At 34.8% G+C, this 26,874-nt stretch overlaps 3 protein-coding genes and 3 long non-coding RNA genes across 7 annotated transcripts in view; 3 read left to right on the forward strand and 3 right to left on the reverse strand.

Annotated features, from left to right (window-relative positions):
* The window catches only part of LOC126927234 (A disintegrin and metalloproteinase with thrombospondin motifs 3-like), a 112,417-nt gene that overhangs the window by 31,614 nt on the left and 53,929 nt on the right, over positions 1 to 26,874 (reverse strand). The gene's annotated exons all lie outside the window — the stretch shown is intronic.
* The window catches only part of LOC126927216 (uncharacterized), a 111,492-nt gene that overhangs the window by 27,109 nt on the left and 57,509 nt on the right, over positions 1 to 26,874 (reverse strand). The gene's annotated exons all lie outside the window — the stretch shown is intronic.
* The window catches only part of LOC126927227 (uncharacterized), a 92,716-nt gene that overhangs the window by 14,124 nt on the left and 51,718 nt on the right, over positions 1 to 26,874 (reverse strand). The window lies entirely within an intron of this gene.
* On the forward strand, positions 7,893 to 11,147 carry LOC126927247 (uncharacterized). Of its 2 annotated transcripts, none has more exons than XR_007715314.1 (3): positions 7,893 to 8,088; positions 10,437 to 10,965; positions 11,048 to 11,147. It is a non-coding gene; the product is annotated as an uncharacterized LOC126927247 (long non-coding RNA). The 2 variants fall into 2 exon arrangements; XR_007715315.1 differs by lacking the exon at positions 7,893 to 8,088 and adding an exon at positions 10,216 to 10,305.
* Positions 8,483 to 9,644, forward strand: LOC126927258 (uncharacterized). Its single transcript, XR_007715330.1, has 3 exons — positions 8,483 to 8,941; positions 9,018 to 9,305; positions 9,473 to 9,644. It is a non-coding gene; the product is annotated as an uncharacterized LOC126927258 (long non-coding RNA).
* LOC126927238 (uncharacterized) lies at positions 11,152 to 14,186 on the forward strand. The gene is made up of 4 exons (XR_007715303.1): positions 11,152 to 11,256; positions 11,335 to 11,645; positions 13,764 to 13,901; positions 14,018 to 14,186. It is a non-coding gene; the product is annotated as an uncharacterized LOC126927238 (long non-coding RNA).

The following is a 26,874-nucleotide window of genomic DNA, read 5'->3' on the forward strand; positions in this document are numbered from 1 at the left end:
ACTATACGTTTCTTTAATTAAAAATTTATCAAAGCGAAGTCTTCGATTCTTTAAATTCTGCAAAATTTGATGAAACGCGCAATGACTCGAAACTTCCGACGAGTAATGTACGCGAAAGACTCTGTATACTCGTTAGGTCGTTCCTCAAACGAGAAACAGATCGAACTGTTCGCGTTCGAGTCAAACGTAAAGGGAAAAGATTAAATTTCCTAACTTTCCGTCGATAGGATCTTCATCGACGTTTATGACAGTTGACTTCTCTTAATTAGCGAAGCTTCAAGCTTTCGATATTTCCAAGTTTCAATAATTCTCATTCTCCGTTCGCCTTTCAATGACCGTTATTAGCGTGAGCGTGTGTCAATAATCAAAGCGAACGATGCTCTTTTGAACCTTCCTTTCCTCTTCCATTCGTCTTCCTTTTCAGAACGGAATAATGGCTAGATCTACTTTACTCGTTGCGCTGATTTAACGAGTGCGTGTTTATTCTCTCTTTATTCTTCGTCTGCTTCTGCCCTCGCGTCTGTTGAACATCGATTCGATTGCTGAACTCGACTGTGTGATTCTCCTATCAGGAACATTTGCGTCGGAATATACATGTTACGGTCGTTCTTTAAAATTCTTCTAAATTAAAAGTTCCTTAAAACTCTCCTAGCTGCAAAGTTCTTCTCCTGAAAGAGTCGCGGTAAACGTGGATATCCGACGTTACGCGTTCGTTAACGAGCATCTCTTATGTCGAATATTACAAAGCAACGATTTACCCAAAATATAGAAATATCTTCCGAAATAGCGGACTCATCGTTAGATTATTAGATCGCGGATGTTCATGCATTTGTGGGAATTTTAAAAATGCAAAAGTCCATGAAACGTTTAGGAAACGTAGAGGATGAAATAAATCTCTATCCGTTTCGGTTTATTCAGTCGTATTCGTGAAAGTAGCAAACTGCACGAACATACGTATATTATTATTATTATATCTTGTTTTTGCGAAAAGCATTTCTCTTGCAAGCATTTGCCTTTTATATTTCTTACTTTTGGCGTTCCGCATACTTATAGGAAATTGCAGCTTAATCGTTGCAATAAAACTTATCGCTTTCTATTTTCCGTTTCTGCACATCTTCGCAAATTTATCGTATTAGCGACGTGAAGTATAACGGACGATTGATCGTAAATTGAAATCACAAATTCCCCATCGACCATTTCACAACAGACTGCCGCAGTTGCATGTTTTATAGGGGTGAATAGCCGCAGAGAAATCGATTCCAGTTCTACAAGGGACAAGTGTTATTGCTTTCATTTGAGCGCTCTGCCTAAGTATATTGTTCGTGGATTTACTGCAACAATGTTTGGGATTCTGAATTGCAACCTCCCAAGAGAAAACTTCGAAATGCTCTAAATATCGTATCGGCTACTTTCACGTAATGATATATTTGTTTTTTGACAAATAAATAAAGAAAAGAAAAGAAGAGTAAAATACACATCGAGAGTATTTTACCTGGAATACGTATTCAAGGATTATTTGCAGATTTTTCAGACCAAAGATACTTTTGTAAAGTGTATAATCATTTATCTGGAAAGTATTAAAAGTACTTCGTTTCTAGTAGGATTATATAATATCAATATCGTATTTAGGAAGTTGTGAAATTGCGAACTTATTAATAGGAAACACCATATAGATACAGAGAATGAAATTACTGATCGATACGGAGGATATTAATTCATTTAATATCTTGGCGATAGCAGATGATCGCTTTGCAATTAATCAGTACTCTGCAATTTATAATTGGATATAATGCAGTTAATTATTTAAATCAATTGTTACGTGTATAAAGATTGATAGCAGGTATTTATAACTTTTCTGCGATTTTCACATTAAGCATGATGAAGCAGTTGAATGATTAATTGATTCTCTTTAACATAGCCATGAGGGAGACGAATTTTTTTAAAAAGAAATATTCTCTTACCAACTACCGTCGGTAAAATACCGAGCGTAGGATTAAACTGTTAGTTGTGAAAACTATTAATATTAAATTAACGTTCGTTGGGACGATATTCGTTGGAATTATATTTTCAAAGTCTCATCTTTATGTATACTACCTGAAGTATAATATTTCTGCAAATAGTGAAATATAAAATAGTGAAATGACGATGTTACAGTAAAAATTGTTTTATCGTACAAAATTGAATATCTTTGTGTATTTGCTACGATATAATTATTAAAAAGAAGAAGAAACTTTCGATCATGAGAAAGATGGAATATAATGAAATATATTCAGACATTGAATAAAAATTTTTATTTTCATTTCGGAAGATGGAACGAACACGAAATATGCAGCAAATTTTGCGAATATTTCAAAATGAAGGAACTGCGCAAATATAAATATTTGCAAGTTAATTGCACTTAATATGGAACACCTGACTTTAAAAGCTTCCCAAAAACAGAAACATGCTTTTCTTTTCAATTGCTTTCGAGAAATTAATAAGTCCTTTCTGTGTCGCTTTATAAATTCTTTTAACATCGATATTACGTTTTTTTCTAATATTAAATTCTAACAATTTCTTACAATTTTTCAGCTGAAAGTTGTATTAAAATAATTTTGGCAACTGCTGAAAATTGTTGAAATTGTTGCACCAAGAGCGTAATTTCTGGGAAAAAAGGGTCGATGAGAACTCAAATCCTTCCGGGACTGTTTTACTGGCTCTATTAAACAAACATGTTTAATGATAAATCATGCAAAAAGTAATATTTTTTACGTTCATTATTTAACACGACTCTCAGAAAAATTTTATAGGCTGTCAAACGTAACAATCAACTGCATTCGATCAACATGCTTTCATTTTTAAGGAAATATTTCATTTATTATTTGCGTTATTACTTTAATAAACGTTTGCTATACCGTTAACGTTCATATCTATAAACCAACGTTTACTTACAGCTTTACCCTTACATAACGTCAATCTTCGAAAGAATTACGGATTTTTATTATACAATATATTAATCTTAGTTATTATAACGTTAAGTTATTAGCAAAATTACAAGATTGAAGTTACCAGAAGAAAAAAAGCGAGGTGTTCGTTTCCTCTTTTACAAATATAGAAGAGGAAGGTTGCTTAAGAATGATTAAAGCGTAAAATGAAATTCTAATTAAATAAACGCCGTATTACCATTTTTCTACTATAGTTTCGAGTAAATTCCGCGCACTAATCGTATTTCTCTACGGCACAATAATAACATTCTGTTAATCAGCCTTTGAAATGTCACCGCAAATGTTCCATGTGCAACGTGACGTGTATTCCGTGATAATTTTCTTAAACTATATGAAGTTAACGTTTATAACATTCTATAAAGTAATAAGCAAACTAAATGAATAGCCTTCATCACGCTGTATATCCTGTTTGCATATTTAATATTAATATCAAAGCTTCCATGCAAAAAGATGTTGTATTTTGCAAGCGTATTTTATTACCGAGTGCATAATAATTCATTAACAATCCCCACGATTTATCGTCACAGTACGAAAGTACGTTCAATAATTTACATTCTGTTTTTAAACAGCCTGTTGTAGCTATACTTTGTTTTCACGTATTTCAAGTAAACATATCATCGATAAATACACCAGTACAAACGCTATTATATCGATGCAAACGTTAAAACATTTTCATCATGGTGAAATGTATTTGGTACATCAATTTTAGCGAATTCAATTAATGTATGACTAATGTTAAGCATTTACTTTGATTCGTTGAGTTGTAAGAATGAAATTAATTAAAATTTCCTTCAATCAAGGTAGATGTAATTTTAACAGAAAATTCCATTAAATTTCTATAAGTATTTCTAATGGTTACTCTTATGCCTATAGATAAAAATTAAAAAGCAAACTATCCTATAAAAATTAACAGATAAGATTATTTTTTCCTGTTAATTTCTATGCCATAATTGCCTCTTCGATTCCCTATTTCTCTACGATTTATTCGTCTCGTACACAATTTTAACGTAATATTTGTAACAACAGACAGAGATACTTAGTTAGATTTAACACGATTCTTTTTTTCGCTTTTGTTAAAAAATTATTCGCAGACCGCAGCTCCTCCTTCGATAAATTTTAATTCTCATTACGTGTACGTACATAAAACGTAGCGAGTACGAAACAATCACAGAATAACGTGATCTTCGATGAGATGCGATGTTTTAATAAGTTCTGATAATAGATGCATCATTAAATATGTAATTGGAAATGGTTGTTAATCGCGAGCATTAAATAATAATGTAATTTGAAAATAAATTAAATTCGATATATTTATACCGAATATATTAAAGACGTTTTAACATCGACATATTCAACATTTACTACTATTTTCCAGGCACAATATCTTCTTGTCGTTACGTATTTGAAACCTCCATAATATCTGAATTTATTTTAGCGGACACAGCAGTATGTAAAAGTTTTATTCATTACATTAATGAATAAAAAAAAAACAACAACAAATCACGAGTATCTTCGTTAACTTACAAGATACGTATTATTAAATATCCAAAGAACAATTCTAAACAATTTTGCAGAAATAACATTCCAAACAAATATAATACTTATTAATTGATATATTAAATTCGTCGGATGCAATTTTTTAATCGCACATGAAACAAACGTATATTTCTCATTTCGTTGAATTGTTTTCTACATTTAAATTATTCCTGGATAGATAAGAATTATACGAAACTCACGAAATAAGGAAATAAGCAAAATAAAAAGAAAAAAAGAAGAAAAAAGAGAAGAAACTGGTAGATTTCACTTATCGTTAAACTTATATTCTTAAACCAAGTTAAACTTAGTTCGCCATCTTCGTGATATTACGCAATTCAACAAACTGTCAGATGCAAATACAACGTTAACATAGAATTGTAACGATAAAAGTTATATTCGAAGTTATGGTAATCTCTTCTGCTATGACTCATCATTGTGCAACTGTAACTTATAGCATTAACAAATCTGTATTTTCAGCCACGTTTCTAACTATAATCGTACATTCCATGTACATAAGTAATGTCCACATTGAGGAAGTATAACGCTTAGTTAATAAATTCGAAACCACATCGTTCGCGTGTAGTCCACGTGAATTATATTTGAATTGTGTTAAAATGGCAATTTGTAAATTTTATAGGTCATATCGAAGGGATTAAGGATATTGAAGGAGAATACATAAATATTCGAGTCGCGTACATAAGTCTTAATATTACGAGCATAAATCTCCAAAATCTTCCGAATCTCCGTCGTATCTCAGCCACGTGAAATTATTTTTCATAATCTTAGTACGTTATTGATCTACGATATAGTAAAAGTTCTATACAATAAGTAATAAGCTTTATACAATAGCTCGTGGTTGATAACTCCGCGTTAAATACAATTTATGGCAACAAAATTTTATCCTATTCTAACAGTTCGTGGAAATAAAAATCGACGGACTTATGCAACTTCCAGTTGGCGAACAAATTAACGCAAGTTTCCAACGAATGAAACGCGAATAATGGGCCAAGGAATTTCCGACGATATGAAGAATTAGGTAACGTTGTCGGAGAAGAGTGCGCGAATGTAATACAATACCTTGGAAAAGTAAAACGTTTCTTTTAATAATGTAAATGGGCTGAAAAATATTGCGGCAGAAGCGAGCAATTACTGATTCTACGTGAAAAACCGAGTGGAAAATGTGGAATAAAATTTGTAAAAATTTCAGTACACCGGTTAAATCCTCAATTTCGATCCTCGGATGAAAAAAAATTAATTGTAATAAATCATACCAGGTGTTTTTCCTATCTTTCTTATTTTTCACGTAGAATCACACTCTGTGTTTCTATTCGATCTATTGGCCAAAATCTATAAAATTCACGTGGCGATCAACGTATCGATGCATTCTGTCAATTAATAAAAGAAGATATAGCTTAACGTAGAATAATCTTTTTTATTGCGATAGTGATGGAAATTTCATTATCGAGATTAATCGTTACCTTGTTGAAAGTCTGATCGGCGCTATAGCGAAAGAGTAGTTAGGCGAGCGGAATCACGGCGTGGAATGGAAAAGCGTGAGAAAGTAGTCTCATAATGTAATTAATGATCGAGGAATCGAAATTCTGTCGTATTTTACAGCGAGGATAAGAACTACTCAAGCGACAATCGAATGTCACTTAAGCGCTCTGGAGATGGAATCAATTAGTACTTGAGTGGCGTTAATTCTTGCGCGAAGATCAATTCTCGCAAACTATTCGAAAAATAAGGATTAAAAGGTTTTTACATAGGGAAGCGTAGGATTGAAGCTTAGGATTTAATTTTGACGCGAATAAATGAAAGTTTAAGAATCGAGATTTAATTGAAATAAAAGTAGGATCGTTAAATTAAAAAACGTGAATAATTCTCAATTTTTGTCGCATATGAAGTATAGACACAAGTCCTTCAAATAATAAAATATTTAACCAACGTTAAATATTTAACTATAACGTGAAAGTAATATAAATGTAAATGAATATCGAACATTCTGAATTATAACACCAATTAATCGCATGCTAATTAATATTTACGAATCATAAGCGAAACACGATGGAAAATCGAAATTCGATATATATATTTCGAACCGTAAAAATAAGATCAGTAGAATGAACATGAGTTGGTGTACACTAGTTTTTTATTAAATGAAAAATAATAGATACGAATAGTAATAATAATAGAATATTTCTTAATTAACTTTTTCATTAATAGATATTATGTTTACATATATACAAATAAATATAATTTTCTACAAATAATATATATGTTATCAATTTAGGATATGAGTATAAAATTTCTCACCATGTCACAAATTTTCCCGAACGTTATTTTTCGCATTTGAACTTGCAGTTGGATACTACGACTATATTTCTTGTATTTGTTTACAAGTTTAATAAAACTATTTTACGCTATGGCTTCGCTTGTTACTTACGGCTTCTTCAAACCAAGCGATTAAGAGATGGAATAAAGCTGAAATTACGTGATATAATATGCGCGTATACTTCGTGTGCCTGACATTACGAGCATCACACTACTTACAAAGGAGATTTTACCTTGTATAAATCATACTTTTACTTTAGCAGCATGATAAATTTTATCCGATTACTTGAAAGCTGTTTGTATTCCGAGTTATTAAGCATCGTTATAACAACGAATGGTGTTGATAATTCTCTAATTTATTTAAATTTCCAAATTAACATAAAGTGTTACGTAATTATTTTATAAATGTCTTAAAACGTTATGAATATTAGTTTATATGAAATCTTCCCTTAGAGAACGTGGGCGGATGAATATTAAACTTTGATGGAACGCATCTAACGATGAAATATTACATATCTATGAAATTCATCTAAATGATTAAATATCAGATATCTATGGTATTCATCAAACGATTAAATATCAAATAATATAAAAAAAATATAAAATAACAGTTAGCAACATTTCGATATTATGGATTAATTGAATTAACTTTTAAATCGAAACACAAACGTGTTAACTACAACCTGCGGATTAAAGCGATTACAACTTTTTCCTTTTTTTTTACTTTTTTTTTTTGATAGGAAAACTTCAACCAATACTTTTGTGTAAGCCTGTGAGGTAAGCCTCGACTTCTAAACTAACTTCGTAAGCTATAGAACTAAAAGAGCATAATCGTAATGTGATACGAATAGTCGGAAGAAATTTAACATTTATTTAAAAACTATATATATTTATTTAAAAACCGCTATATTACAAAGTCTTTAACTATATTTTTATGAATCTGTATAATTTTTTAGAATTTTAAAAGGATACATATATATATGCAAGCTCCCTAGATTTCATGTAGGATAGGGATTCTTTTTGTTTCGCGGGTAGCACGACAGGCTGTGTTTCACGGACAGACCGATCTTCCCTTGTTTTACGGACGACCATTTTAAGAAGCACGTTTTTCCCGAACGGACGGACAGAGAGTTACATTAGAGACAAACAAGGTTACGGAATAGTTATTTAAGATTTTAAAGACTGAAGAAGAAAGATCGGTAGCTCAGGACGTTGAAAATCGATTCTCGATTTTCAGGTAAACATTGTACTAAAGACTTGTTATTTCCCGTTTATATAATTATTGTTATTTATTGTTATAAACGCATATTAATTGTCGTTTATTTTTGTATTTTATTATTTACTTCATAATAAAAACTCGATTTTCAGACTACAGAATCGATCATGAATTATCACCAAATTACCATCTTACAAATCGATTTTCACTACGCCATGCCGTTAGAAGTGAAGCTACGTATCGCCGTGAACGAGAACGCAAGGGGGAGAAAATAGAATGCATAAGAATCCATAAGAAAACCAGAAGATGAAGTATGTGATGTCTTTCCTCCAGAATATCAAGCAAGAGATCATCGTCCGCGGTTATTCAGTTTATCGATAGTGAAGAAAGCCGCAAACAACTTAACCATGGTAAGCCATTACAGAAACATTGCACTCACGATGGATGACGCAACGGCAGCGTCATACATCGGTACAAGTTTAAACTTCGTGTTTCGAGATATTTACTTAGAAGAATCGGAGATCATCCCCACAAGGAAAATAAAGACCGAAATCGAAAAGCCCAATCTTCAAACAGAAACATTATTAGAGATCTTCCAGAAACAAAACATGCATGAGAGAGAAGGCACAGACTTTGTCATAAAACAATTTGATGGAACGCAAAAAGCCACAGATTGGAGTATGAAATATTCATATTTCACATACGCATCCCTTCCATACTCTAATATGAGTATGAAACCGAATACCAAAAATACAAAATCCAAACTGATGAAAAAAGGATCAAGAATTTGAAGAAATATTTGGGAAAAACAGCATCAGAATGGTACCAGACAAATCTGCTGAAGGATGAAGAATACAACTGGGAAAATTGGAAGGTGGCAGTTCAAAAAGCCTCTGGCAATAAAGGTTGGTCTGCAGTACGATACGCTTATAACTTTAAATACATTTCAGGTTCATTCACTGAATATGCCATAAAAAAGGAATGATTAATATTGGAAGTAAGGAGGAAGACTTCTGAAGAGACAGGGATAAATCTAATTGTTATTGGATTACCCATACACATTCAAGATAAAATCGATAAAGAAACAGTACAATCAACAAATGGCTTAATCGGATTCTTGGGGCAATATCAGACGAAGGGAAGAAAAACACAAGGGAGTAACGCAAGATTGGACAGAAAGCCAGAGCCACCGCCCAAGAAACAACCTTGTGTGATTTATGAAGCACTGAATTTCCCAGGTCGATTTCACCCAATAACAACTCACCAAAGAAATACATGCACATACTCATCGATCATTTTTCAAGGGCTGTTTTTATGTCCACATCGAAAACACAACACACAGAAGATATCATAAAACTTATAGACTCGACAGGAGAAACTGATTGCATAAAAATTATCCTTGCAGACCGATACCCAGTAATGACATCCAAAGAAATTCAAGAGTATACGAGGAAAAGGAACATTAAATTAATTTTCACCTCGACAGACTGCCCATCCTCCAATGGACTGAACAAAAGGGTAAATCAAACATTAGTAAACAGGATCAGATGTAATTCAGACGAAAATAAGAGAAACTGGACAAAAATCACAGAAGAAAGCGTAGAAGAAAACAATAACACCAGACACAGTGTAACGGGGTTTGCCCCAAATCATTTACTGAATGGAAAAATGATTGAAATCGTCCCTAAGGAAATAATGGTGAATAAGATAAACCTAAAAAGAGACAGAGAAGAAGCATTCAAAAACTCAACAAGAAATTTCGAAATCAACAAACAAAAATACGATAAAAAAAGAAGAGAACACGAATTTAAAATCGGTGATATGGTCTTCACCCATAACGGAAAAAAAATGAATAGAAATAAGCTGGAAGAAATTAGGAAAGGACCTTTCATAATTCTAAGAAGGATTTCAAACTCCATATATGAAGTGGATAACGGTAATCGGGGATCTGAAGGGAATCTGTTCCACTCCCCATTCGAGGGGCGGTGTAAACTCCCTAGAGTTCATGTAGGATAGGGATTCTTTTTGTTTTACGGGTAGCACGACAGGCTGTGTTTCACGGACAGACCTTCTTTTGTTTTATGGACGATCATTTTAAGAAGCACGTTTTTCCCGAACGGACGGACAGAGAGTTACATTAGAGACAAACAAGGTTACGGAATAGTTATTTAAAACTTTAAAGACTGAAGAAGAAAGATCGGTAGCTCAGGACGTTGAAAATCGATTCTCGATTTTCAGGTAAACATTGTACTAAAGACTTCTTATTTCCCGTTTATATAATTATTGTTATTTATTGTTATAGACGCATATTAATTGTTGTTTATTTTTGTATTTTATTATTTACTCCATAATAAAAACTCGATTTTTAGACTACAGAATAGATCCCTGAATTATCCCCGGATTACTATCTTACATATATGTACATATTTGTATATTTATATATATATATATATAAATACATATATATATATATATATATATATATATATATAGAGAGAGAGAGAGAGAGAGAATGTTACAAGGAAGTAATCTAAAACTCCGTAAATTTGTAGTACATGTTTAATGAGAGAAGTATTAAATATCTGATAAGCGTAGATCCAAAAATTAATCCTATTTATTTGATATACCGTACTTTTTATTTAACATTTAAATCGAACGTTTAAATCGAACCCTCGATAGAATAGGTAGAATAAACGTGTCCAATAAAATAATCTCCTCCATCATCTGATTTGAATTCAACGAATTTTTTTTTATGAATACACATAGAGAGAAATCTACCTATTGTGGACACACGTACAAATCAATAAATAATGCATGTCGTGCAATATCGGCTACAGAAGGAATAAATAGAGAATTATGTATTATCCACAGATGGCAGTTATACAGTGACTACGAAAGGTATTTAAATAATATGAATATAAATACATGATACAGGTATTAAACTTGGTATTATTTAGTGGTACTTTCATACGATTATAAGGATTTGATTTGAAATATAAAAGCTGATAGGAAAACGGTTCATTGGAAAATATGGACACGCGCAAATATTTTCTCGTGCCCGCAGTATATTAAAACAGAAAGTCAAATATTTCTTATCAATGGCGAAGGATATTTTTCTCTTCTTCTTGACCCAGCAATTGGATTTCATCAATATTATATAACGTTGATTAAAATTTCCTTTTCTCTCGAGTGAGTACTATAAGATCACAAAATAACATAGATCTTTTCTTTGCAACTTGCTGAATATAAAACTGCGTCCTTTTACAGGCAACCATGTATATTCCAAGCGTGATGAAGGGATTAGATCATCGTATCGTAAATTATGCTTACTTCCAACCCCAAAGGCAGACTTTCTATGTGCTTGTCTCTTTGCTTCGAGGGCCAGCGAACTCCTCACTCTATATGACAGAAACAGCCTAGAATCCAGGGGGAAATTTGAAAGTCAATCAAGGAAGGAACTGCAAGATGGACAGAGCAAGGTCTCGTAGAAATGTATGTGAGATTCGTTTCTCGCAAATTACGAGATACGGAAACGTTTAAAGTCATCTACAGGCGGAAATCTGTTCAAGACAGTCGCGGTAATGTTTCGACGTTATATTTTATACGTTAAGCCAGCTATTATTTAAATATGTTCTTTGAAATTAAGTAAAATCAAAGTAGCTGAAAAAGTACAGCTGATAAAATTACGTTCAAAACGTGAATGAACAATAATTTTTACTTTCGTTACGCTGTTGTTATCGATTATCCATTATTTCTTATGGCAAGAAATGGGAACGTGCTTAATTTACGATAAAAACGAGAAACAATACGTAAAATATTTTTCACGATAAATTATTTTCATATTGTTTGAAATAATTTTACGCTTCCGCGATATAAGTGGCGAATGTAATTGAACAAGAATCATTTTTGATAAATGTAACAGATATATACCGTATATATATGCAAAATATATTATAACGTGTTAATTCATAAAGTTACTTAAAATTATTGGAAATCTATGTACGTAGGTATGTTTAAATATTTCATTCATGTTTTTATTCCATTGAATTGCAAGTTATATAAAATCATTTCATTAATAGTATAGTTAAATAATATAAGAATTGCGAATTAAGAATATTGTTTATTAGTGATATAAATAATTAAATTAGTAATAATGTATACTTAACACGTTCTTGTATTTTGCTATTAAGGTAGAATTAAATGGTTAAAGAATTAAAATTATTTCGCTCTTCTTTCAAAATTATTTCAATCTCGATCTCATGTTTTAGAAGGGAAAACTATAATTTTTGTTCTTAAAACATATCATCCCCTAATAGTCTGCGTTCGAATCATGATTATTCTAAAAACCACTATGATTGTGTTATTGAAATAACGTCATCAACTAGTTTCTTAAACTACGTAGATGCTACTGAAACAAACTACGTACATGCATAGTAAGTTTATATGAATATTAAACACAAGAAACTTCGTTTGACTTGATTTGGCTGAAATCAGCTTGTCGAAGTGCATCATAGAAATAAGTCACGTCGATCAAAGTTGTAGCGCAATATCTATTAGACCGTCATTAAAGTCATCGTTGGTACATTAATAGATGGTATCATACAGTTAAACGACATGTCATAATATTCTTTCATCTAAACCATAGTAGCAACAGACTGTTTCCTACAGACTAGAGGTATTTCATGGGACGATCATATAAATTCTTAAATACAATAATGTATAATACACATACGTACATACATGAACCAAGTCTGTAAGCATAATCTATAGACTATAATAAATACGTGAAACATTTTGAATTCTGTATTAGATTTGAAGAAATCTCGAATAAATCAAAAGATATTAAATACTACAAAACTGTGAGCATTATTAAGGATTAGGATGTGATTTTTTGAAAGATATAAATATAATTTATGAATAGTTTCAAAGATGAAGGTGAAAGAAATCTGTAACAAGAATTAGTCCCTTAAGGAAACGTTAATTACTTTGTTACTGTAGAAACACTTGTGGATTCTTCGATATAAAACTAACAATTATCTTTTATCTAAAGGATATGTTATAATACAAAGATCCTTAAAATTATTCGATGGAATATCCAATTGATATTAATGCTGATTACCTACTTTTTAACCTATCATTTACAAAGAACAGTTTATTTATCGAAGCTATAAACTCTTTTGCCCGCTTCAGAGCTTCCATCGACGATTTATGACGTACATGGTGCAATAATGCCTAATGCGATTCTCTTTAATATCCCATATTGCATACATTCTCGTACCGATTACACAAATTGTTTGAATTCAAGAAACATGCGATCACTATACCGGTATAAATTTGTTATTTACTTGATCTGAAATATCCTTTCAAGTTTGAAGTGAAATTGAAATTCTTTCAAATAATCTTTGACTTAAAGATGTTATTTATAGCTTCGCGTTTATCGATATTGATTCCCTAAATTTAACTGATTTTACATGTATATTTATTTTACGATTTAAGCATTACATGTTAGTTTAAGTATCATTTACATACCAGCTACTTGAAATCCATTTAATTTCATGTAACTTAACTAATTACAGAACAAGGTTTAACTTTTACGTTAACTAAGCTCAAAATGTCCATGAAGCATGATTTGTTTCTGGAAAGTCATTTAACTATTTTAACTAACGAAATGTATAACGAAAACTATCGATTTTCAGAACTTTATAATATAATGGAATCGTTTTACATATTTGCGGACAAACAACACAACAGTTTTCGTCTATGAATACGAAACAAAAAATTTAAATAAAAATTATATTAATCCTTTCGGTACGAGTTGTTTTTTAACATCGATGGTACGTATAAAGCAGTAAAGCATGTGCGTGACCTGAATACATTTCCGGTCTTTTTATAACGATTGTGAACAAATAATGTAAAACTATAACTTCAAAACTATAACGTATGTTTCCAGATAAAGAAAATAATCACAGACTTCGCTGGATGCATAAGCATTCATAGACAACATCAATGGAATTTTTTCTGATGAATATGTCCTTCTCCTGTAGGAAAGTATGAGATGACTCGTTTGTTTGTAAGAAATGTTCAAGAGCAGTTATGAAATCATTTACGGATTTCACTACGTTTTACATATTCGAAACTTTCCATCTTTGCATTTCTTTTCTGTCTCCCCTTTCTCGTGAATACTTAAATACATGATTTTTTCAAAACTTCACAAAAATAATCGTAAGAATCTATTCTATTTTTTCTCGTATATTTCCTTGTTTGGAAAAAGGAATAATTTATGACTTGTAATTTGTAAAATTACGCTAATAATATCAGTTTACTTGTACAAGATGGCCACCATACACATATTTGTCACATTAGAAAATATAGACCTAACCAAACAGGAATATTACACATTACAAGTTAACGTACATATATATGTAGTATCTATTTACAAGTATCGCAGATTACCTCTTGAAAAGTAAGAAAACATAAAGACTAAAGTAAAGTTGTAAATCTAAACTACAGTTCAAGTTATACAAGGCATGCAAAGCTTCTCTTGAAACGTTAGGTGCGTACTTCGATATACAATATAAAGAAACATAGCCCGCGAGAAAAGCTATATAGTACATACCATACAGATCCCTCGCCATAACTTTGTCAATATGCGCAACGAAATCGGTAATTTTCGCGCCACCACTCAAACGCCGTTTCCCTCGCTTTGGATAATTGAATTAAATCCAGATCGTCCATGTTTACAGCGAAGCAACATGTAATACCGCCAAAAGTGCTTTCCACCCCCTCACATAACTGACATCGGCCGTCCGTGGATCCAACGGAAGGATTTTGAACGTTGGGGAATGCGTAACGCTGATTGGCTATTGAGCTCGGGGGTCGATCGTATAAAGGGACGCCGGGTCGCAACGAGCCTCACAGTACCGCTTCGACTGTGAACGCGATAGGAATTGGACCGTTTATTTTACAAAGCTCATTTATCTTTTGCAACAATTACATTCGAATGTCTTTTCAAGCGCTAACGACATAATCGACGTTTGGTAAGCGATTAGTAACTGCGAATTCGTAGAATTCGTGGATAATTCTCGAGCTGTTTCGTGCGTACGCGATATTAAGTGGCACGCAAACAGGTGCACCTATTCGCGTAGCGCAAGAAATGTATCACGGAGGTCGTTGCAGGTAATATCCATCGACAGACGGGACAATTCGGGTGCACGATCTATGCCTATGACTGTGCAGTAGGGCATACTCTTCTCGACCACTTGTCTGGCGCCAACCACCACTATTGTCTCGCGAAGGCCAAGCTGTAAATCTTCGTTGCTTATACCGTTTTCTTGGTGAGTGTTAATTTTTTACTTATTCGGTGGTATAATAATACCGTTATTACGAGGTAAAAGTTTTGTTAATTTTCATCAAATTCCGTTCGTTTTTCATTACCAATTTTCAATAAATTATCGTTGCTTGTCTGTCGGATTCGTATTATTATAGTATTTTAACTGTCTATGTTTTTAACGTTCCATGGCTAGAAATCCACGAACAGTACACAAATTACCAATTGCTGTTCTTTTATCTACGCGACGTTTAATTTCCGTTAAAAATAAATTACGTTTAAAAAGCTAGTTTAAAAAATGACTCGGTTAACCGGTTAATATCGGATTCTTGCTATAGTTGTTACATGACTTTTTACTATTTTTTGTCTATTGCCAAATAACCTTTCTCATGGTAGGCGGATCGTACACGATTATAACGTGGAGAAAACGTGAAGGGTAATCGTTTTACTAACTCGTTGCCTTAATTGGTTTACCTTAACTATGTTGGCTGTGTCAACCGATGATACGGGTTACGCTTATTTCATTGTTCACGCAACACGGTATAACGGTACATATCTGGAATCTGCATAGATGATTAGGGATGAATGTTATGGAAATTTCCAATCTAAACAACCCAGTCTTCAATGAGTATCGATCGATCGCATTTTAATGTCGTTAATTACGAGCAATTATATTAATGAAACTATCGTAAATCTTGTACAAATAAAAACAAAAAAGGATCAAGAAATTAATATTATTGTTACCATCGTTGCGCGCAAATATTACGTACAGTGGGTATTTTATCGTAAGAAGGAACATATTACTTTGTCCCAAAAGTTTCTTTCCTTTTATAAGGAAATTATTTAATTGTTAGTACATACGCATCTTCTAACGAATGGGAACAACTTCGAGTCACCGTAATCATCATATCGAATGGAGAAAAAAAAAGATCGAAAAATATATATATTGGAAACTTTGAATCTAAAATCTGATATTTATACGAACGTTGTAGCACGAAATTTAATTTCTCTTCTTTTTCCGGCTTCCGTAAAACGACTGCGTCTAAAGGACTTTCGAAACTTAATTATCCCGGTTGAATCTTTAAAGTAATATACATGGACTAACTTTTCATTGAAGACACCGGTAAGGAAGAAAATCGCCAGGAACTGGTAATTATCGAGCGCTTCCACAATGAGTAGACGGTCAGTTTGTCTAACTCCTTCATTCAAGGATAGCGCATACTTGAAGTGTTTCCTACTCCGGGGACTGTTATTGAAATGCTTGGAATTGCACGTATAGTTGCGCAGTTATGCGTTTAAGGGCCACATCTGTCATCTCGATTTTTTTATTATCGTTGCACACCACCTTGCATGATTTTAATAATATTTAGACAGAAGAAAAAATATGAATAAGTATTCTTGTTATTATTTGCGTTATTAAGTCAAAATGGAAAATACCTTCGGTTCGAACAGTTGATTTTAATCAACTTTAGTTGAAATTCGATTTGTACTTTGGAAATTTTAATCGGTTGCAGAATATATAATATTAGAATATATAATAACGGATATAATATGCAAAGTTAAATGTATTCTACGTCATTGTCATTATTGTTATTGTTTGATCGTGATCGGAGAATAATATTTTAAAAGACATGACGAATATATGGCATAGAATTTGTATTATGAGATCGAAATGGAAGATACTTTTAGTTCGAAGGTTTGATTAAAATTCAAATTTCATTGTGCTTGGCGAATTTCCATCGATCGTAGAATATACAGCTAAAACATCGATGTAACATCGAAAGTCAAGCAATATTCTACTTTCTCGTTTCGCTTGTTATCGTCATGTACAGCCTCGTAATATTTTTAAAACCATAGGACACATATAAATGAGATATAAATACGTAAGTGCGTTATTAAATCGAAATGGCAAGTACTTTCGGCTCGGATATCGATCAAAATAATATTGAGAGTGAAATGCAAGCTATGTGTATCACGCGTTATTTCAGCGCGAAGTTTCGGTGAAATTGAACCGAAAAATTTGATTTCAACGCAAATCAAACGCTGGTTGGCCGTGTCAAAAACATATCGCCGTATCCACTGTTTTGGTCCGGTTATTTCACGCGTGATGACACATATGCAAAATTGAAAGTCCTTTACAACGTACGTACACAAGTGTCCCGTGTGCTTCTTATCTCTCCTTACGCATAAAACGCTATGTGTATATTTCGAAATATGAGAAACGGTTGATTTGCTGTACAAAGTGCAACGTCACGTGATTTTTATCGAAAGCTATAACCATACCAGATATAACGTTACAGAATAAAATACGTCGCGAAATACCATTACAGCGTGCTTGGTTTTATTTTCTAATCTTTTTATCCTAACTTTGTCATTTCGCTCGTGCGTGTGCCTTGTAACGTAACGGTAGTAATACAGTTTTTACGTTCACTCGCATACGTAGCTTGCAACGTAGTATACTTTATGTTCAGACTGCTGGCCATAAACTCGATTTACAATAATTATCCTCCCTCTTGCCTTGTATTCTCGCTTAATCATACACACACACACGCAAAACCTTATTTTTATTATTCTTTTATTTTATTCTTTTTTTGTTATTTTACCTTCAGTTGCGATACGTAAAAGATTCTTGTAATTACGCTCCATCTAAGTGTTAGCCTTATACCTCTAACGTTATAAATAAATTCTTAATATCGAATCGACATCGCAGAAAAGGTAAAATATGGAACACTCAGATCGGTTAACAGAACAGAAATGTAGTTGTTCGCAATCATCGAGATCCGAGCATCAAATTGTTTGACTACTCGATGATCCACATTTTGCCATCAGAATAATAAATCTAAAATTTAGCGAAAATAGTTTCTGGCAAAATAAACGTTCAGAAAATGAACGACTAACTGAGTGAAGTAGCCTATAGTCGTTTGGCAGACATTCATCATCGATCGGATTAAGAAAGAAAGGGAGACCTGTTCCATATTTGGCCACTTTCCTCTATGTATGTAAAGTGTTTATAACGTAAAATGCTAAAGTCGAACCTTGTTAGCTCGAAGCCCAAGGGATGAGCAAAAATTTCCGAGTTCTAGAGGTTTCTTCTTATCGAAAACGTCGAGCAAATGAGGTTCGACAAGCGGAAATTCGAAGGAGTACGAAGGTTGAATTGCGTTCATCTTTTCAGGAAACGTTGGTATTTTAAGGTTCCCCTTCGAATTCGTTTGATTCGACGCAAAAGATCAACCCCTGTCATTTTTGCGACTTAATGCGTCTCTCGTTTCAAATATGTCAAATTGACAGAATAGTAGAACATCGACTACGCGAAAGGATAAACAATTAATTTTCCTCTTTGTCATTTGCACGCATTCTAATTCGTTCTTTTTCTCGGAGATATCGGATTTCGTTCACCCGTGAAGGTCACAAACTTTTAGACAAATCGTTGCAATCTCCTTTACATCTTCGATGTGTAATACGAATGGATACGATGGATACGATGGATAATACGAAATCGTTATCGATGTATTAGGTATAATATCGGTTGGTCGGAAAATTCGTTCCGATTTTTAAGGAATTTAATAAAATAAAAGCTTTGCTTAGTACCTTTCCATTGAGGAAATTTCAAGTATGTTTTCATTTATGTTTTTAAGCATATCACGCTGAAAAAACGTTACTGTAAATGTTTTTAAATATGCTCGTTGATTTTTAATAAAATATTACACGTGTTAAACGCTGCTGGGAAAGTTCGTTCGGATTTTTAACTCTTTGGACGATGTAAAAAATCATATTGAAAAGTTTCCCGCCGGAAAGCCTGAGAGGTTCTGGAAGAATGGATATTCAAGTTGCGTGAAATATGGGAAAAGTTTGCGGAAGAAAAAATCGTGCCTGTATAATTCGATAAACGTATTTCGAGTAGAAATGCAAATTAGAACCAAAGGATCTTTTCAATCGTTCGAAAAATACGTGGCAATTCAGGCTATATGCTTGTCAGAGCATCCGCGGAATATTAATTCTGTGTTATAACAGCCACGCATACTCCACGTTTCACGAGTATACTCGTCGTCGCTTACTTTTCGCGACGCATTTTAACACGCTTCTCAGAAAGGTCGCAACAACTAACAGCTTCATATCGTATAAATAAATTAAATCTTTTTTAAGAACATTTTGGCCATTGTATCTTTGATAGCTAAAACATTTTATTCCAGACAAATCCCTTGCTTCGTGCAACCAACACCGAATTATTTTAAATTAGATTGGTCGTTTGGAAAGAAGATACGCGTTTTCCTTTGCCCGCCAATTTGACAGGTGTTGGTAAAAACACGGTGGAAATGACTGGCGCAATGACGAAAAACCTTTAGCTTCCATCGATATGCGTCTGACGTCGACCTTCGAAGAAGTTGGGATACAACTTGCGTCTTACATTTTTCGTCTCGCGTTATTTGCGTAAATATACAAAGAAAGACAGACGTCTGTCTCAGTGTGGTTCCGATCGTTCGGGATCTAAATTCAGACCTAAAACTGTAGGTTCATTCTTCGCCATCCGCACGCTGTTCTCGTGATTCTTTGCCCAGAGTTTCATAAGACAGTCGCTAACGAGCTCGCTAACCGAAAGGTCTGCGACTGCGACCAAATGCTCTGGAACCGTACGACTTTTAAAACGATAAGGATTGACGACGACGAAGACTGAAAATGCGAAATATATATATATAATGCGTTCGTCTAATAACGCACGCACATTCGTACGGTAAATACCTGAGGTTATTTGGTGCAGGATGTGTAGATGTTTAATAGTATATTTATTAACAATTCTCGTTTTCGACTCTTTACGTACAACTCTTGATTCAACAAATGTTTTCTTGATCCGATTCGTTTCTTTTTGTCGCCCTTTAATATCCCCACTACGCACGCGATTGGTGGGCGTCCGAGACCGTTGTTACGTGACAACGGTCTCGGACGCCCACCAATCGCGTGCGTAGTGGGGATATTAAGAGACGACAAAAAGAAACGAATTTTTTTTTCCAACGTCATTTTCGTCCGTGACCGTTTACACGTGGCAATGGTAGCGGACGCCCACCAATCGCGTGCGTAGTGGGGATATTGAGAGACGACAAAAAGAAACGAATTTTATTTTTCCAACGTCATTTTCGTCCGTGACCGTTTACATGTGGCAATGGTAGCGGACACCTACCAACTGCGTGCGTAGTGGGGATATTGAGAGACGACAAAAAGAAAGGAATTTTATTTTTCCAACGTCATTTTCGTCCGTGACCGTTTACACGTGGCAATGGTAGCGGACGCCCACCAATCGCGTGCGTAGTGGGGATATTGAGAGACGACAAAAAGAAACGAATTTTATTTTTCCAACGTCATTTTCGTCCGTGACCGTTTACACGTGGCAATGGTAGCGGACACCTACCAACTGCGTGCGCAGTAGGGATATTGAGAGACGACAAAAAGAAAGGAATTTAATTTTTCCAACGTCATTTTCGTCCGTGACCGTTTACACGTGGCAATAGTGGCGGACGCCTACCAACCGCGTGCGCAGTAGAGATATTGAGAGACGACAAAAAGAAAGGAATTTTATTTTTCGAACGTCATTTTCGTCCGTGACCGTTTACACGTGGCAATGGTAGCGGACACCTACCAACCGTGTGCGTAGTGGGGATATTGAGAGGCGACAAAAAGAAACGAATTTTATTTTTCGAACGTCATTTTCGTCCGTGACCGTTTACACGTGGCAATGGTAGCGGACGCCTACCAACTGCGTGCGTAGTGGAGATATTGAGAGGCGACAAAAAGAAAGGAATTTTCCTTTTCGAACGTCCTTTCGTCCGTGACCGTTTACAGGTGGCAATGGTAGCGGACGCCTACCAACCGCGTGCGTAGTGGGGATATTGAGAGACGATAAAAAGAAACGAATTTTCGTTTTCGAACGTCACTTTCGTCCTTGACCGTTGACACGTGGCAACGGTAGCGGATGCCTACCAACCGCGTGCGTAGTGGGGATATTGAGAGACGACAAAAGGAAACGAATTTTCGTTTTCGAACGTCATTTTCGTCACGCCTTTTTCCAAATATTCGGTGGAGGGATTGTAGGGATATCGATGACTGGTTAGGCCTATTGGCACTTACGCTTCGATGTTATACTTGTATCGACGAAACCGTTGGAAAGTTTTGTTATCGCAGCTACATACGTAAGTGTGTAACACAGATTAACCATCGTACCTGATTAACACTAACTCTTAACGAAATGAATAAGGGCAAATGCACAATTTTAAATAAAATTTTCTATGTCGTTTCACCGGGCTTGGTAAGATTAGCGTTGAACAAGGACAAAAGGCGCCTTTATCCGTCTAACAGGGCATTCTCTTCCCATTCTCATATCGCATCCATTTACACGGTAACGTACGACCCTCGTACTCTGTATTTCTATATCTTTATGGTTATTCCAGACAATGTCAACAATAGAAAGAAAGATTGGTTGCTGACGGCTCGTAACGTATAGCTGGAAAAGTTGGAGCTGCAGAGAGCAACTTGTTAGAGTAGCGGCAATATGGAAGTTGTACTCGCACAGGTAAACTTGGCCATGTAGAAGTCTGGGCTGGGTTAGATCGTGTTCTAAACTCGAGTTACAGAGTTAAAATAACGTATCCGGACGTGTAGATGATTCGAGTTAAAGCAAGCATTATTTTCACTTATAGGAGGCAGCGAAACGAAAGGAATCAAAGAAAATTGTTACAGCCTCGTGCAGGTTTTTGAAGTCATAGGGGCTCGATCGTAAAACAAAATTCGCCGAACGAGCGGGTATTCTATTTACCTGATAAAGTTAAATATTATCGCCCGCGCTACAAAAGAAAAAATCTATTATCCATTTGTTCCTATCTCCACCATTTACATACACCGTTTTTGCAACGGTAAAATTCCTTTGCAAATCATTTTTTAACGAAAACTACGAACAATGTTTTCCGCGTTACTCTGACGCGCTTTTAATTCGCCGTGCTTCATGCGGCTTTTGTCGCAGCCGCTAGCGTTGAAATACGTGTCGCGGAAAGGTCGTAGTTGAAGCTGCGCAATAGTAAAGGAAAAAAGGCGCGATATCGGTTCATGTTGTAGGCGATTCGGCGTAAACGCGTGGGAGAGATACCCTGCAACGATTGCCGCGCTTTATTAACTAGCGTAGAGAAGTTGAAAGCGAGAGAAAATTTCAGTGACATCGATGAACACCCGGCGGTATGGAATACGGGTCACGCTTATCCCGGGCATCGATTGGAATTACTCGCACGAGATACGACCACGGATAAACGTTTCGAGGAACTTTTCCGTTGTTCCCAGCGTCGTCTCCTCCGATTTGCGAAATCTTTCGTACTTTTTCCGTCGATGTAACGAGCGTAGTTTCGGTCCAATTGGAACAAGGGTCGAAGAAAGGAAGCGAAATTGCTTTTTGACTCTCGATAGCTCGCTAAATCGCGACCTAGCAAACAACGAATCAGCTTACGCGGAAATGCTGCATTTATGCATAAGAAGCGCGCGAGCCAATTTCTTCGAAGATAATTACGTTCAATTAGCATAGAATTAATATCGTAAGGTCGGAATTTTTTTCCTTTTTATATAAAATAAAAACTGGTATTTTTAACGAGACTTTTTACTCGAGCAGAAAGAACGAGATTGGTTGTTGGTTGAAGTAGCAATAACGATGTGACGAATATCATCATTCGTTCGTTTCACTATTAATTTGGTGACGTTTTAACGACCAGGTATACCGGTTTCATGTTCTGTGCGAAACAATCAGATTGTGACACGTATACGTGTGGGAAATGTTTAAAGATTCGGAAGATAAAAGAAGCGAGTAATAGAATTTAAGGATGCATAGAATTCACAGAATATGCAACGATATATAGGACATTCAAAGTATAATCTTCGTTAGGATATTTAAAAAGTACGACAAATATCTGTCCGGGTTTTAACACTTTAGTGTGACCGTAAAAATATAAATATTCGTATATCCACAATGTAAATATAAAAATTTCAAATAATATTTCCATGTGATGTGGAATAATCGACGAGGAAGTAACAGTCGAAGACTGTTTGATGCACCCTTCTTGCGTGTCAGTATTGTTTCATAAAAATGAATTTAAAAGAAACTATTTGGAAATTGAGGTGGAAGATACCCTAAACTACGATAAAAAATACACACGTACACACTATTTATACATACGTACTGAGAGTGTTCCAAGGATGAAATGTTAAACAGCGTTGAATATTAAAACTATTTTAAAAATTAGAGGAAAATTAAGCCAGCTTACTGCTATTACTATTAGGACCGAGTATTAAGAACCAGATGTTACTAATCAGATGAATAATGAATGAACGAACAACGCAACGACAAGAACAAATTCTTTTTTTCGAATAAAGTCATCACACACACGCGCGCTTGTACGTTCACCTGAAGTATATAATAATTTATTATATTAATTAATAAGCCTATATACTCTACAATGATATAATTAGTTAATCGTTGAGCGTGGTATCGCAGGAAATGCGTGGACGAAACGTGCAAGTGCATGTTTATGCTCGAACGAGAAACTAAGTTTATCGAATAATTGAAAATATTCCGCGAACATATTCCATAGAATTAAATAAAACGTGGATGTTAAACGTGGATGTCTTTAAACGTTATAAAATTCCTTCTTCTTCTCGTCTATTCGATTTAAACCCGACTTTTTCGCGCCTTCTTCTCGAACGACAGTAAATTAGAGTTGGAAATATTTAACGTCTCAAATAAATAAATAAATAAAAACTAATCGAAATTCTGGATTGCGTGATTGTGGGAATAATTTTCCCAAGTATTGAAAATTCAGGCAACATAAAGAGCTTAATACGTAAAGATCGAAAGAATGATCGGAAAGTAAAATAGAATTACCTGTCTGTATTATTTATTCCCGAAACTAATGAACTAAAGAGAAAGCGAATGAAGGTGAATTTCCTTTTGAAATTTTATCTCGCATGGGCAAATTACTCTATACTTTGTAGTACGTATACAGGAAATTCAATTTTCATTTAAATGCGGTGCACGTAACCTCTGGTCTATCGAAAGGAGAAACCTACCTGAAGAGTTCAATTCTGCCATGTGATATTTAGACTCATTCTTCTTTCATACATTTTTTCTATATTTCCATTTTAACCTCGTTTCTCCTTTCTCCGCTACCGATAATTTCGCGTTTCTGTCTCCTCCAATGTTTCATCTGTCCACGATCTGTGCAGTGTACGGGTGTCTCGTAGAATTTGAATTTCAATGCGCCGACAATGAGTTACCTACCTGCGGCTTGGAAATTATTTTTCATCGTCCTATTCGAGAGAGTTTACGCAATAGGTAAATTTCGTTTGTTTCGATAAGTCGGTCAAATTAGAAGCGATGCATAATAAAATACGGGTAAAATGTTTCGGGCGAGAAAGACTCCGTGGAACAGCGATTAACCTTTCGCGATTGCATGTAGATTCGATGACGAACTCGAAGATTCTTTATATCGAATAACCTTTGAAGCCACCATCTATGTTTATTTGTTAAGATTCAGATTCAAGTGATCGACCATTTCTGATTTCAAAGAGATGGCTTGGTTTTCTTATTTAGAAGTTTTACATTCGATCTTATGTACGAAGGGAACGTGAATCTTTATATTACTGCAGGGAAAGCTTGAAAGTTGGGGAAAAGTATTCTACATTCGTATTCTACATTCAAAAGTATTCGTATTCTACATTCACCTTTGTTCAATTCATTTTTATGTAAATCATTCCGCGACACAGATAATCGCAATAGAAAAGGACTGAAACTTCGATAAAAATGTCCCGACAATCCGATAAAAATTGTCTATGCAAAGATATTTAATGTTTCCCACGCCTTTCCTCGATCTAATGTTTCTCATCTAATTTTCTATTCGTGCATTTATTCTTCAGACTCGACGAAAAGATTCGCGGACATATATACACGTGGTTTCACGAAATTCTCGGGAAACCGTCCAATTTTCCAATCGTCAGAAAGATTCAGTCATTGATATGAAAATTGGTTTTGTTCCGCTTTCGAAATTTTTCAATTCGTCGTACTCGGGTTTTTGAATCCGATTGGTCTGCCCCCAACAACCTTACGACGAATCGCTCGCTAGGAGACGCCTTCATAGATGTCGGTAGAATTCGTCCAAGTCAAAAATATCCCTGGATCGTCTACCCCCTGCGGAGCAAAACAGATTTCAAGAAAATTTTCTCCGCCCATTATCCAGCAGCGTTTCGTCTTAATGAACAGTTCAAAAGACTATTAATCAGAGGATACGCCGCACGAAATCCTTTTTACGATCCGTCTCACAGTTTGCTAACCGTCGCCAGTAACAAACTCCAATCTGTTCCACAATCAACTCTAATTTCAAGGCAATCTCCACGCTAATTTCATTTTGGCATTCCAAATCGTATCTCGAAATGGAAATCACGTCCGAATACCCGGAAGATATAGTTCGCGGATCATCTCCGCGGGAAACATCGACTTTCTTTATTAATTCGTAATTGAGACTGATTTGTGTGGTTCGCGTGCTGTAATTCTCCGTATGTGCGTATAGCGCACGCGTGTGTGCGAGATACGTGACGGGGGAAAAAATGTGTGGGCGAATGGGAAAGACAGGGGTGGAAAAGAAATGTAGACGCCCAGTGGTTGCAAACAGTATCCGTACATCGGTGTATTTACTGCTTCATCTACGTTGGCGGATAAGGTGAGGCAGCTTCAAATTGATACATCACGAATTTTATTAAGTTTTCTTCTTTCTAAAATTTGTTCAAAATCGTCGACGATAATCGTCTATTCTGTGACACGTACGTGCCGGTGGCTGTGAAATTGCAGCAAGTCGTATACGATGGAGGACGAGAGGAAGTTTAAAAAAAAAAGGATAAAAGAAACGCGACAGTTTTAGAAAAAAAGAAAAGTTGTAATTGATAAGAAGAATTGGATTGCGAACAAGCTTGATACGGATGACTGTCTTCAACGTTGTTGGTGATGAAAGTCGCAATTAGTACGTAAGGTGCAGTTATCGTACACTGTTTTGTGAATTTTAAACTTCCCTTCGATCGCCGCTGTATCTCGTTTTTAGACGCGTTTCGACGTTCGACGTTCGGCGTTCGAGCGCGTTAAAAAGTATTTTTCCGACACGCAATAAAACGTTTCGTAAAATATACGATCTTCTAAAGTGAGATTTACGCGTCGTACAATTTTACGAGCAGTTTGTTCAAAAATGTGCCTCTTAAATGCTTAAATCACTTGCACTATTTTTAGAATTAATCGTATATTCTAGCTGCTGACTTACGATATTAAAAGATAATGGATTTTGTTGAAAAGACAAGTGAGAAACGAACAGATTTATTCTTTTATATCGCATATATGTATTGTAATTTTGCACCATTACATTGTTACATTCTCATCTGCTTCGATAACGAAATTTTCTGTTCCGTACGCTTTA

Source organism: Bombus affinis, unplaced genomic scaffold (genome assembly GCF_024516045.1).
Source record: "Bombus affinis isolate iyBomAffi1 unplaced genomic scaffold, iyBomAffi1.2 ctg00000080.1, whole genome shotgun sequence".
NCBI classification, from domain to species: Eukaryota; Metazoa; Arthropoda; class Insecta; order Hymenoptera; family Apidae; genus Bombus; species Bombus affinis.